The following is an 11,307-nucleotide window of genomic DNA, read 5'->3' on the forward strand; positions in this document are numbered from 1 at the left end:
TTTTGTATTTTATGATTCAGCTAGATTTGTAAAAATTGGGATACCTATCAGCCTAAGACTTACAAAAAGGTTTCTAAAGCCATATGCTGAATCAAACAGGAAGTCTGCCATTTTTTGGGGCCTTTTATAGGGGTCATATTTTCAACAGAACTTATCAGATCGTCTTCATTCTTTGGCGTGTTTCATCTTAAGATATTTAAGATGAAAAGTTATTGAATTTTTTTATTTTGTCACACGCCTTTGCTGTAGCCATGTATTGTTTGTGAAGAAAAATGCTTTTTTGAGAGTCTAAATATGGGCGAAAACTCACAAAACTTTGCACACACACCAGACCTGTCTGGAACATGAATATTTTATTTAGAGATTTGTTGTGCAATTTGTAATAAATTGCTCAATAGCGCCCTCTAGACATTTTTGTGAAGTCTTTCCGATTATATGATTCAGCTAGATGTGTCAATATTGGCAGGCATGCCTAATATATTCAAAAAGTATTCTATATAGCCATGTGCCAATCCATTTTGATTTTATTTTGTTAATTGTGCATTATTTTTGGCCTTTCCATGAAACTTTACAAACACAAAACATGGCAAAAACGTTTAAAATTTAGATGGTTTCCTATTTGACAGTACCCCAACATGCCAGGACCCCGACGTGCAAATACCCCAACGTGGCCCGGGTTGCGAGGGCCCTTTATAGCTGGTCGCAGCTCTAGTTATTATTATTATTAGGGCCCGAGCAGCGGCGGCGGCGGTGCCGCTGCGAGGCCCTATTGTTTTTGTAGGAATTCTTCTTATTAGGGCCCGAGCAGCGGCGGCGGCGGTGCCGCTGCGAGGCCCTATTGTTTTTGTAGGAATTCTTCTTCTTATTATTATTCTTATTCTTATTATTCTTCTCCGCAAACAATCGCATTTTTGAGACACTAAACGTGACCGAAAACTCACCAAACTTTACACGCACATCAGGTCTGGCGAAAAATTTGATATTTTAAAGTCGCCATACATGATAACAGAAAAATGGCTCCTTAGCGCCCCCTACATAGGTTAAACGGATCCCTGTCCCGCTACGATTGTCCGACGGCTATGAAAATTGTGTGGCACCTGTAGCACATCCCAATGAACAAAAACCTCTTTGAAGTGTGTACCCTAAAATAGACAGAAAGTGAGGTATGAGTATTTAAATGTCCAATTTTTGCCAATTTTTGCACATTTACAGGGGTCATACTTTTGCCCGCTTCTCCTACACGGTTAACCCGATTGACTTCAAACTTGGGATGTACCATCTCAACACCTGGGACAACATCATTGTGAAAAATGAAAAGTTTTTGATATACTATATGACGGCGGCGGCGCATCAAATTTAGAGTTTAAAAATTCTTACTTCACGAAGCATTGCCGGTTGTACGTTTAATCTAGAGCTACGAAAATTGGTACACATATGTAACAGGCTATGACCTACAAAAAACTCTTTTTGAACCATATGCTAAACCTAACAGGAAGTCCACCATTTTGATTTATTTTGGAACGTGTTGCCATTTTTTTGGCCATTTCATTGGGGTCTTATTTTAACGAACTCCTCCTACAGTGTTTATCCGATCATCTTCAAACTTGGTGTGATTCATCTTAAGATGTTGAAGATGAAAAGTTATTGAAAGCTTTGTATTTCGTCGCACGCTGTTGTCATGGCATGCACTGTTTTTAAAGGAAAAAAAATATCCTTAAAGAAGCATTCCCATTTGTACGAAGCAGAGCTAGAGCTACGAAAATTTGTAGACATATGTAACAGCCCAAGATGTACAAAAAAGTCTCTTGGTGCCCTGTGCTAAACCCAACAGGAAGTCCCCCAGGGGCCGGGCATCACATTTTGAGCTAAAAAACTCCTCTTTAACAAAGCATACCCGGCTGTACGTTTCACCTAGAGTTACCAACATTTGTAGAGGTATATAACAGCCCTCGAGGTACAAAAAACTCTTTTTGAACCATATGCTAAACCTAACAGGGCGTCCGCCATTTTGATTTACTTTGGAATGTGTTGCCATTTTTTTTGGCCATTTCATAGGGGTCATATTTTAACAAACTCCTCCTACAGAGTTTATCCGATCATCTTCAAACTTGGTGTGATTCATCTTAAGATGTTGAAAATGAAAAGTTATTGAAAGTTTTTTATTTCATCACACGCTGTTGTCGTGGCATGCACTTTTTGCAAAGGAAAAAAATCCTTCTTAATGAAGCATTCCCAGTTGTACGAAGCAGCTAGAGCGACGAAAAATTGTAGACATATGTAACAGCCCAGGATGTACAAAAAAGTCTCTTGGTGCCATGTGCTAAACCCAACAGGAAGTCCCCCAGGGGCCGGGCATCACATTTTGAGCTAAAAAACTCCTCTTTAACGAAGCATTCCCGGTTGTACGTTTCACCTAGCGCTATGATAATTTGCAGGCATACATAAGAGCCCATGATGTACAAAAAAAAGTCTCTTGGAACCATGTGCTAAACCAAACAGGAAGTCTGCCATTTTGATTTATGATGGGATTTGTTGCCATTTTTTGTGGCCTTTTTCAGGGGTCATATTTTAACGAACCCCTCCTACAAAATTTATCCGACTGTCTTCAAACTTGGTGTGTTTCATCTTAAGATGTTTAAGATGCAAAGTAATCGAAAGTTTTTTATTTTGTAACACGCTGTTGCCATAGCAATGCATTGTTTGTCAAGTGCTGCTTTTTTTTTTTTTTATACACATGAAAACTCATGAAACTTTGCAAACACATCAGACTTGTCATGAACATGAATTTTCAGAGATTTATTGTGCAATTTGCAATAAATAGCGCCCTCTAGACATTTTTACGAAGCATTTCCGATTGTATGATTTTGCTAGACCTACAAAAAAGTATTATGTAGCCATTTGCCAAACCAAAGAGGAAGACCGCTATTTTGATTTTATTTTGGGAATTATACATCATTTTTGGCCTTTTTCATGAAACTTTGCACAGACAAGGCATGGAAAAAACTAACATTTTAAATGGTCCTTGTTCCATGTAACAGTACCCCAACGTGCCAGTACCCCGACGTGCAAGTAACCCAACGTTGTGCTCAATAGCGCCCTCTATGCATTTTTATGGAGCATTTCCAATTGTATGATTCAAGCGATACACAACTAAAGATGACTTGACCTAGATTTGTGAAAACTGGGAGGCATACCTATTAGCTTAAGACCTACAAAAAGTATTCTGTAGCCGTATGCTAAACCTAAAAGGAAGTCCGCCATTTTGAATTTATTTTGGGAATTGCGCACCATATTTTGCGTTTTGATTAAACTTTGCACACACAAGGCTTGTCAAAAACATTTTAGATGGTCCTTGTCCTATTTGACAGTACCCCAACGTGCCAGTACCCCGACGTGCAAGTACCCCAACGTGGCCCGGGTTGCGAGGGCCCTTTATAGCTGCTCGCAGCTCTAGTTATTCTTCTTCTTCTTCTTCTTTTTCTTTGTTATTATTCTTTTCCGCAAACAACCACATTTTTGAGGCACTAAACATGAACGAAAACTCACCAAACTTTACACGCAGATCGGGCCTGGCGAAAAATTTGATATTTTAAAGTCGCCATACATGATAACAGAAAAATGGCTCTGTAGCGCCACCTACATAGGTTTAACGGATCCCTGTCCCGCTACGATTGTCCTATGGCTACGAAAATTGTGTGGCACCTGTAGCACATCCAGATGAACAAAAACCTCTTTGATATGTGTACCCTAAAATAGACAGGAAGTGAGGTATGAGTATTTGAATGTCCAATTTTGGCCCATTTTTGCACATTTACAGGGGTCATACTTTTGCCCTCTTCTCCTACACGGTTAACCCGATTGACTTCAAACTTGGGCTGTACCATCTCAACACCTGGGACAACATCATGGTAAAAAATCTAAAGTTTTTGACATACTATATGACGGTGGCGGGGCATCAAATTTACAGTTTCAAAATTCTTACTTAACGAAGCATTGCCGGTGGTACGTTTAATCTAGAGCTACGAAAATTGGTACACATATGTAACAGACTATGATCTACAAAAAAGCCTGTTGGTGCCATATGCTAAACCTAACAGGAAATCCGCCAGAGGCGAGGCATCAAATTTTGTGTTTCAAAATTCTAACTTTATGAAGCATTCCCGGCTGTACATTTCACATAGAGTTACCAAAATTTGAAGACATATGTAACAGCCCTCAAGGTACAAAAAACTCTTTTTGAACCATATGCTAAACCGAACAGGAAGTCCGCCATTTTGATTTACTTTGGAACGTGTTGCCATTTTTTGGGCCATTTCATAGGGGTCTTATTTTAACGAACTCCTCCTACAGAGTTTATCCGATCATCTCCAAACTTGGTGTGATTCATCTTAAGATGTTGAAGATGAAAAGTTATTGAAAGCTTTTTATTTTGTCGCACGCTGTTGCCGTGGCATGCACAGTTTGCAAAGGAAAAAATTCCTTCTTAATGAAGCATTCCCAGTTGTACGAAGCAGCTAGAGCTACGAAAATTTGGAGACAAATATAACAGCCCACGATGTACAAAAAAGTCTCTTGGTGCCATGTGCTAAACGCAACAGGAAGTCCCCCAGGGGCCGGGCATCACATTTTGAGCTAAAAAACTCCTCTTTAACGAAGCATTCCCGGTTGTACGTTTCACCTAGCGCTATGATAATTTAGAGGCATACATAAGAGCCCACGATGTACAAAAAAGTCTCTTGGAACCATCTGCTAAACCAAACAGGAAGTCCGCCATTTTGATTTACGTTGGGATTTGTAGCCATTTTTTGTGGCCTTTATTAGGGGTCATACTTTAACGAACTCCTACAAAATTTATCCGACTGTCTTCAAACTTGGTGTGCTTCATCTTAAGATGTTTAAGATGCAAAGTTATCGAAAGTGTTTTATTTTTTCGCACGCCGTTGCCATAGCGGTGCATTGTTTGCCAAGTAAAATGCTGCTTTTTTTTTTTTTTTGTCTAAACATGCGAAAACTCATGAAACTTTGCACACACATCAAACTTGCCATAAAAAATGAACATTTTATTTTTAATTTATTTAAATTTATTTAATTTTCAATAAATGGCTCAATAGCGCCATCTCAAAATTTTTTATGAAGCTTTTGGAAATGTATGATTCAGCTAGATGTGAAAAAATTTGGATACCTATCAGCCTAAGACTTACAAAAAAGTTTCTAAAGCCATATGCTAAACCAAACAGGAAGTCTGACATTTTGATTAACTTTGGTATTTGATGCCATTTTTGGGGCCTTTTATAGGCGTCATATATTCTTTGGCGCTTTTCATCTTAAGATATTTAAGATGAAAAGTTATTGACATTTTTTATTTTGTCGCACGCCTTCGCTGTAGCGATGCATTGTTTGAAAAGAAAAATGTTTTTTATATGATTCAGCTAGATGTGTGAATATTGGGAGGCATACCTATCAGCCAAATACCTAGACAAAGTATTTAATAGCAATGTGAACAAAACCACAAAGCATGGCAAAAACAATTACAATTTAGACAGTTTCTTATGAAACAGTACCCTAACGTGCCAGTACCCCGACGTGCAAATACCCCAACGTGGCACGGGTTGCGAGGGCCCTTTATAGCTGCTCGCAGCTCTAGTTTTTATATGCTCTTTTATATGGCAGCAGTTGATCTGTACTTGAAAACCAGATGATGTGTCATTCTGATGTTGTGGTTTCAGTAATGGCATGTTGAGGAGGCTGATGGCGCCAGACCCCTCTACTCTTGACACACATAATAGTTTGGTCAGAAGTCTTATGTAAAAGGCAGTCATATGAAAGCAAACCTTTTAGTCTGATGTTTAGGGTTGCAGTTGGGATATGACATTTTTCAAGAACTGAGAGCATTCAGTTGTATTATTCAGTGTAATTATTTTTTTTAAATACCGGTATGTGCTTGTGACAGCATATAATTAAACTTTGGTTATGCAGTAACTGTTCTTTGATTTTCTCCAAACAGACCCCGATTGTTCACGCAAGACAATCCTTTGTCATCTCACAGTGAGAATATGAATTCTGGATTTAAACAGGAAGTCATGTAAAATAAATAAATAAAAATCTTCACACCAAACAATATATTCTATGCACCCCCACTCGTCTTAACACAATATCCTGGCTAATGTTACATTTGCATTGACTTAACCCGTTTTCATCCATCTAGGCGACCATTTTGCCACCTAATTCATATTCAACAAATGCAATATGCAGTGGTTGAGGAGTTAGAACATCCATCCATCCATTTTCTTAACCGCTTGCTCCTTACAAGGGTCGTGGGGGGTGCTGGAGCTTATCCCAGCTGGCTTTGGGCAGTAGGTGAGGTACACCCTGAACTGGTTGCCAGCCAATCGCAGGTCACACAGAGAATAACAACCATCCACACACACAAGCACACTAGGGACAATTTGGAGCGGCCAATTAACGTGCCATGCATGTCTTTGGAATGTGGGAGGAGACTGGAGTACCCGCAGAAGACCCACGCATGCACTGGGAGAACATGCAAACTCCACCGAGGAAGGTCGGAGCCTGGGCTCGATCTTGCATCCTCAGTACTGGGAGGCGGATGTGCTAACCACTCGTCCACCATGGCGCCCGAGTTAAAACATAATTACGTTTAAATAACGATTTTGTGTAACTCTCTAGGTATCCCAAAATCTTCATATAAAATCCAAACATTCAAACATGGCAAACGATATCCAAGCATTTACCTATTCCAGAGAATTATATTTCCAATTTCCTCTCATAGCTGTTTGGCTAATTCAATAATCTAAATCAGGGGTGTCAAAATAATATTAGCTCAGGGGGCGCATGGAGGAAAATATATTACTAAGTGGGCTGAATCGGTAAAATAATGGTATATAACTTAAAAACAATTGCCGTCAATGATACGCAGATTTTTGCGATTTTTGGGCCAACCCTAAATTTAGGAACTTAATTAGGGCCCGAGCAGCGACCGCTGCGAGGTCCCTATAGGTCGCTTGCACATCGTAATGCATCATGGGAGTTTTTCCTTCGGGCGCCATATTGGGTGTCCGCCGGTTCACAAGGTACACTCGCGAGTTACACGGTAGAGCTTATCAACCTGATGTAATTTTCGCAGTATTTTCACGATTTACCGGAAGATCAAAAACAACGATTCAGGCAGAAGGTGTCTCTGTGTGGCGGGATTGATCCTAATTACGTCCTGACCAAGGGTGATTTTTTTTGACGGGGAAAGCTTGCTGGCCAAATGTGACTTCTCTGGACATCTTTCACTACCTCGTGTTGACAACATGCTCCATAACACGGCAACAAATCCCTGGAGGCTTACAATTATTTTGTAAGCGGGTGGATACAGAGTGTAAACTTTAACATCGCATCAGAAGAAACTGTTGTTGTTGCACGTAAGTAAACCACATGGTGTTGGTAATTCTGCACACAAAAATGTTGATTTGTTCTCAGGCTTCCTGTTATCATTGTGTTTACATGCACAGCTAGGTTTACCTGATGTGGTTTTTCTAACAATTTTATAACAGACAAATATGGCAGAGCGTATAAGAATAAAAAGTAACTATGCACAGCCTCCCCGTGGCTTAATTAAATTTAATGCTACCCTTTCACTAGTTACATGTTACTTAATCAACTTATTCTAAATGGTTAAGGTTAACCACTCTCAGAGGACGTATTTTTAGTTTCAGTTTCCAGTACAATAAAACGTGTTCATGGTAACTACTGAGCATACTGACAGCTTTTCTTATGATCTCACGGTTAAGGAGGCTGTCACAACACCCAATTTCTGTCTGGTGCCAGATGGCAACAATTCCCATCACTTGTCACGACAACACCAATAGTATTACCAGGTATGTATGGCTTTACTTTTTGTAGTTTCTTATTTAATTCTATGTTTCATATTTTCATTACAATGTTTGTAATATTTTCAGATTCAGGCACAGATGAGTTTAACTGGACGGACTTCTGCGACTTTGTGGTGTGGACAAAGTGTGATTGAGCGAGTCCACCCAGATCGCTCGTTTTGGCCAGTTGGAAAAGCCAGAGTGTTTTTTTTCCCAAAATCCCCTCCTTACCTGAACTGCTCGGGAGAGCATTTACTAGATCAGCAGTGGACTTCCAGTGTTCCTGCTCAGCCGCTGTCACCTACCACTTGCTCATGTACTTCAAAGATGCGGAATAAAGTAGTTTTTTGTGCTGCAGCAGATTGTAAAATCAAATATCACTTGAAGTGTGCCAATCTAGACTGCCAAAAGGACAGTGGTTTTGTGACAAGTGTGAAACAAGGATTATTGGGAAAACTGTAACACAGTACTGGTACTTGTCTTACATTAAACAAATTTAAAAGAGCAACTTTTTCCTCTGTACATAGCATAATGAAAGTCATTGCGTACCCCATCAACATTACATCATACCGTCATCTCAGGATGGTAGGCACCTGTGCTAAAATAAACTACATTAATTAACAGTTCAATTTTTAACCCTGAAATTACTACATCTAATCATTATTCACTTCATTTTTTTGTGCTTTTAGAAATAATAGAGATTTATGCCATTACTTTAAGAGGGACCATATTGCACATTGAGTCAAATCCTGTCATTTGTATTATGTATAGCTTTGTAAACAAACCCAACAATAGAATTTGTATAAACGCTGCCTTTATTAGCGCCAAACAAACAGTCGCATGTTGTCCTCCTCCAATGCTTTGATGCTCGCCTTCGTTTCCATCATGTCATTGGCAATCAAGTCGGTGTGGCATGAGATCCCTAAAGAAAAAAAATAAAGAAAAAATCACAAAAAAATACGGTACCAGTAATAGGTTTAATATAGTAAAGTAGTATAGTTTTTTTGTCAGTGTAAAAGAAATGTACACATTTTGTTGCATTTTTTAATGTATGAACATTGCTACAGGCAAATACTTATTTCTTTAAACACTTCCAAATGTCTCTAAAATATAAGGTGCGTGTACACACACAAACAAACACATACATTCACTCATGCATACAATATATCATGTAATGAATTCTGAGTGGCATACCAGAGTCAATGATGTCAGCAGTACTTGAGGGTACAGGTTACTGGAGCCATCTGGCTGCATAACTGCAACAATCTCTGCCACTTCGAGTCGTCTTTTCTTTGCTTGTCTCTCCTGTGCACGTTCATATCTTGGCACCGACTGGGCTGAGACATAGATGATGTAACTTGGGACCCAACTTTAATGTTGGAGCCCAGTCAGATTGGACAGAAAAACGGGCGCAGGGCGACCTGTTAAAATAAACAAATATATAAACAAATAAAATATGGAAAGACTGGTTATTTTACCGCAGTAGGGTGGCCGTGAATAAGTTATTTAGCATGATGTGTAGGCTACCGGGGGTCTGTTTTCTTGCATCACCCCCGGGGGTCTGTTTTCTTGCATCAGCCCCTTCTGTCTCTTTTTTTTCCAAGTTTACATTTTGCCACCAAAAAACATGTTATCGGCATTAAAAGCCCAAGACTAATCAATCCAATTTCAGCAGTAAACACTTTGCACTGGCACTACTTGGGTGAAAATGTTCGATGTTAGCTTTCGGCTAACGTCCGCTAGCCAGCTTGTACTATCGAACTTGCTTGCTCATGAATCCAAAACATAATCAACTTGCCCATATATGGGCGGTCGAAACGTTATTAATCCTCATGCATTAAATAAAGGTAAACAAGCTTACCGCTCACAAAGTGATCGCTGCACACACGAGCCCAAAGTAACGACTTCCCTCCGGAGTCCGCACTCCTCTGTCTCCAGGCCCTGGTTCCTAATTATTTTCGGAATTCGGGAAAAAGACCGACCATTTTCCCCCTTGGCTTTGTTCGAACAGCCAACGATGCAGCAACAATGTACCATTTTAAACGCAGAAAACAAACGTGATAGATACGTGTTAGACCGAATCGCTACGTAAATGGAGGCCACCCAGCATGGCGACTACGAGAAATCCGAGGCGGAAGTGACGACATGTGCAAGCGACCTATTGTTTTTCGTTCGAATTATTATTATTATTATTAGGGCCCGAGCAGCGACCGCTGCGAGGTCCCTATTGTTTTTGTAAAAATTATTATTATTATTATTATTATTATTATTAGGGCCCGAGCAGCGACCGCTGCGAGGTCCCTCTTGTTTTTGTAAGAATTCTTCTTCTTCTTCTTCTTCTTCTTCTTCTCCGTAAACGATCGCATTTTTGAGGGCCTAAACATTTACGAAAACTCACCAAACTTTGCAGTCTCTTCGGGCCCGGCAAAAAATTTGATATTATGTAGTTGCCATAACAATGCGACTCTATAGCGCCCCCTAGCGTAGAAAAATAAAAACCAATCCCGGCCCGTTTGACCTAGAGCTACGAAAATTGCCAGGCACGTGTAGCACCCCGAGACGCACAAAAAAGTCAGTGGAAGCCATTTCCTAAAATGTACAGGAAGTGAGCTATGAATTTTTGAATGTCCAATTTTGGCCCATTTTGGCACATTCACTGTGGTCATACTTTTTCCCCCTTTGCAAATATTTTTCAGCCAGTTGACTTCAAACTTGCCATGTATCATCTCAAGACCCAAGACAACAACTGGGCAACATATCTTGACTTTTTGGAATACTATATGACGGGGGCGGGGCATCAAATATTGATTTTAAAATTTAATTTGTCCAGAAAGACAAAATGCTGAATAACTCCCATGAACAAGCTCCAAAAAATCTCAAACTTCTCACGCAACTTAATAGTCACGGCCTGAAAACATCTATATGATACAATTCTGTTATATATATAGCGCCACCTAGTGGTGACAATAAATGTCATACTTTACGTTTTTAGCTACTGTGCCAAGCTCTTTGAAGGGATCCAGTTGAAAATTGGTCAGACAAGCCTTAAGATGTTGATCATGCCCCAGACCGAATATTGTAACTTTTCGCCAAAGGGCGTGGCCGCTACGGTGCCGCAAAGTCTGGTAATTTTTCGTGGCAATAAAAGCTGCTTTAACTTGACCCAGGTCATCCTATCTTCTCAAAATTTCACACATTTGATGAGAGTCCAGCCCCGAAGACATCTACGAACTTATATTTCATCTTACTGATAGCGGCACCTTCTGGCAATTTTTTTTCTTACGATTTTTCTTCAATGTTTTTCTCCAACCACATTAACTGCACCTACCTCATATTTGCTCAGATGAGGGTTTCGGTCTTCATGATGTCACAACACGAAGTTTGTGAGTTTTCGCGAATCGCTGTGGGCGTGGCTAAGCGCTGTTCGCCAAGA

The 11,307-nt window shown here is 39.9% G+C and overlaps 2 long non-coding RNA genes across 2 annotated transcripts; one reads left to right on the plus strand and one right to left on the minus strand.

Annotated features, from left to right (window-relative positions):
- Window positions 1-7,019: 7,019 nt before the first annotated feature.
- LOC144019496 (uncharacterized) lies at window positions 7,020-8,995 on the plus strand. Its single transcript, XR_013283689.1, has 3 exons — window positions 7,020-7,424; window positions 7,794-7,880; window positions 7,962-8,995. It is a non-coding gene; the product is annotated as an uncharacterized LOC144019496 (long non-coding RNA).
- LOC144019495 (uncharacterized) lies at window positions 8,672-9,258 on the minus strand. Its single transcript, XR_013283688.1, has 2 exons — window positions 9,069-9,258; window positions 8,672-8,796 (listed from the first exon to the last, which is right to left on the minus strand). It is a non-coding gene; the product is annotated as an uncharacterized LOC144019495 (long non-coding RNA).
- Window positions 9,259-11,307: the final 2,049 nt, after the last annotated feature.

This window comes from Festucalex cinctus, chromosome 5, assembly GCF_051991245.1.
Source record: "Festucalex cinctus isolate MCC-2025b chromosome 5, RoL_Fcin_1.0, whole genome shotgun sequence".
Classification (NCBI taxonomy): Eukaryota; Metazoa; Chordata; class Actinopteri; order Syngnathiformes; family Syngnathidae; genus Festucalex; species Festucalex cinctus.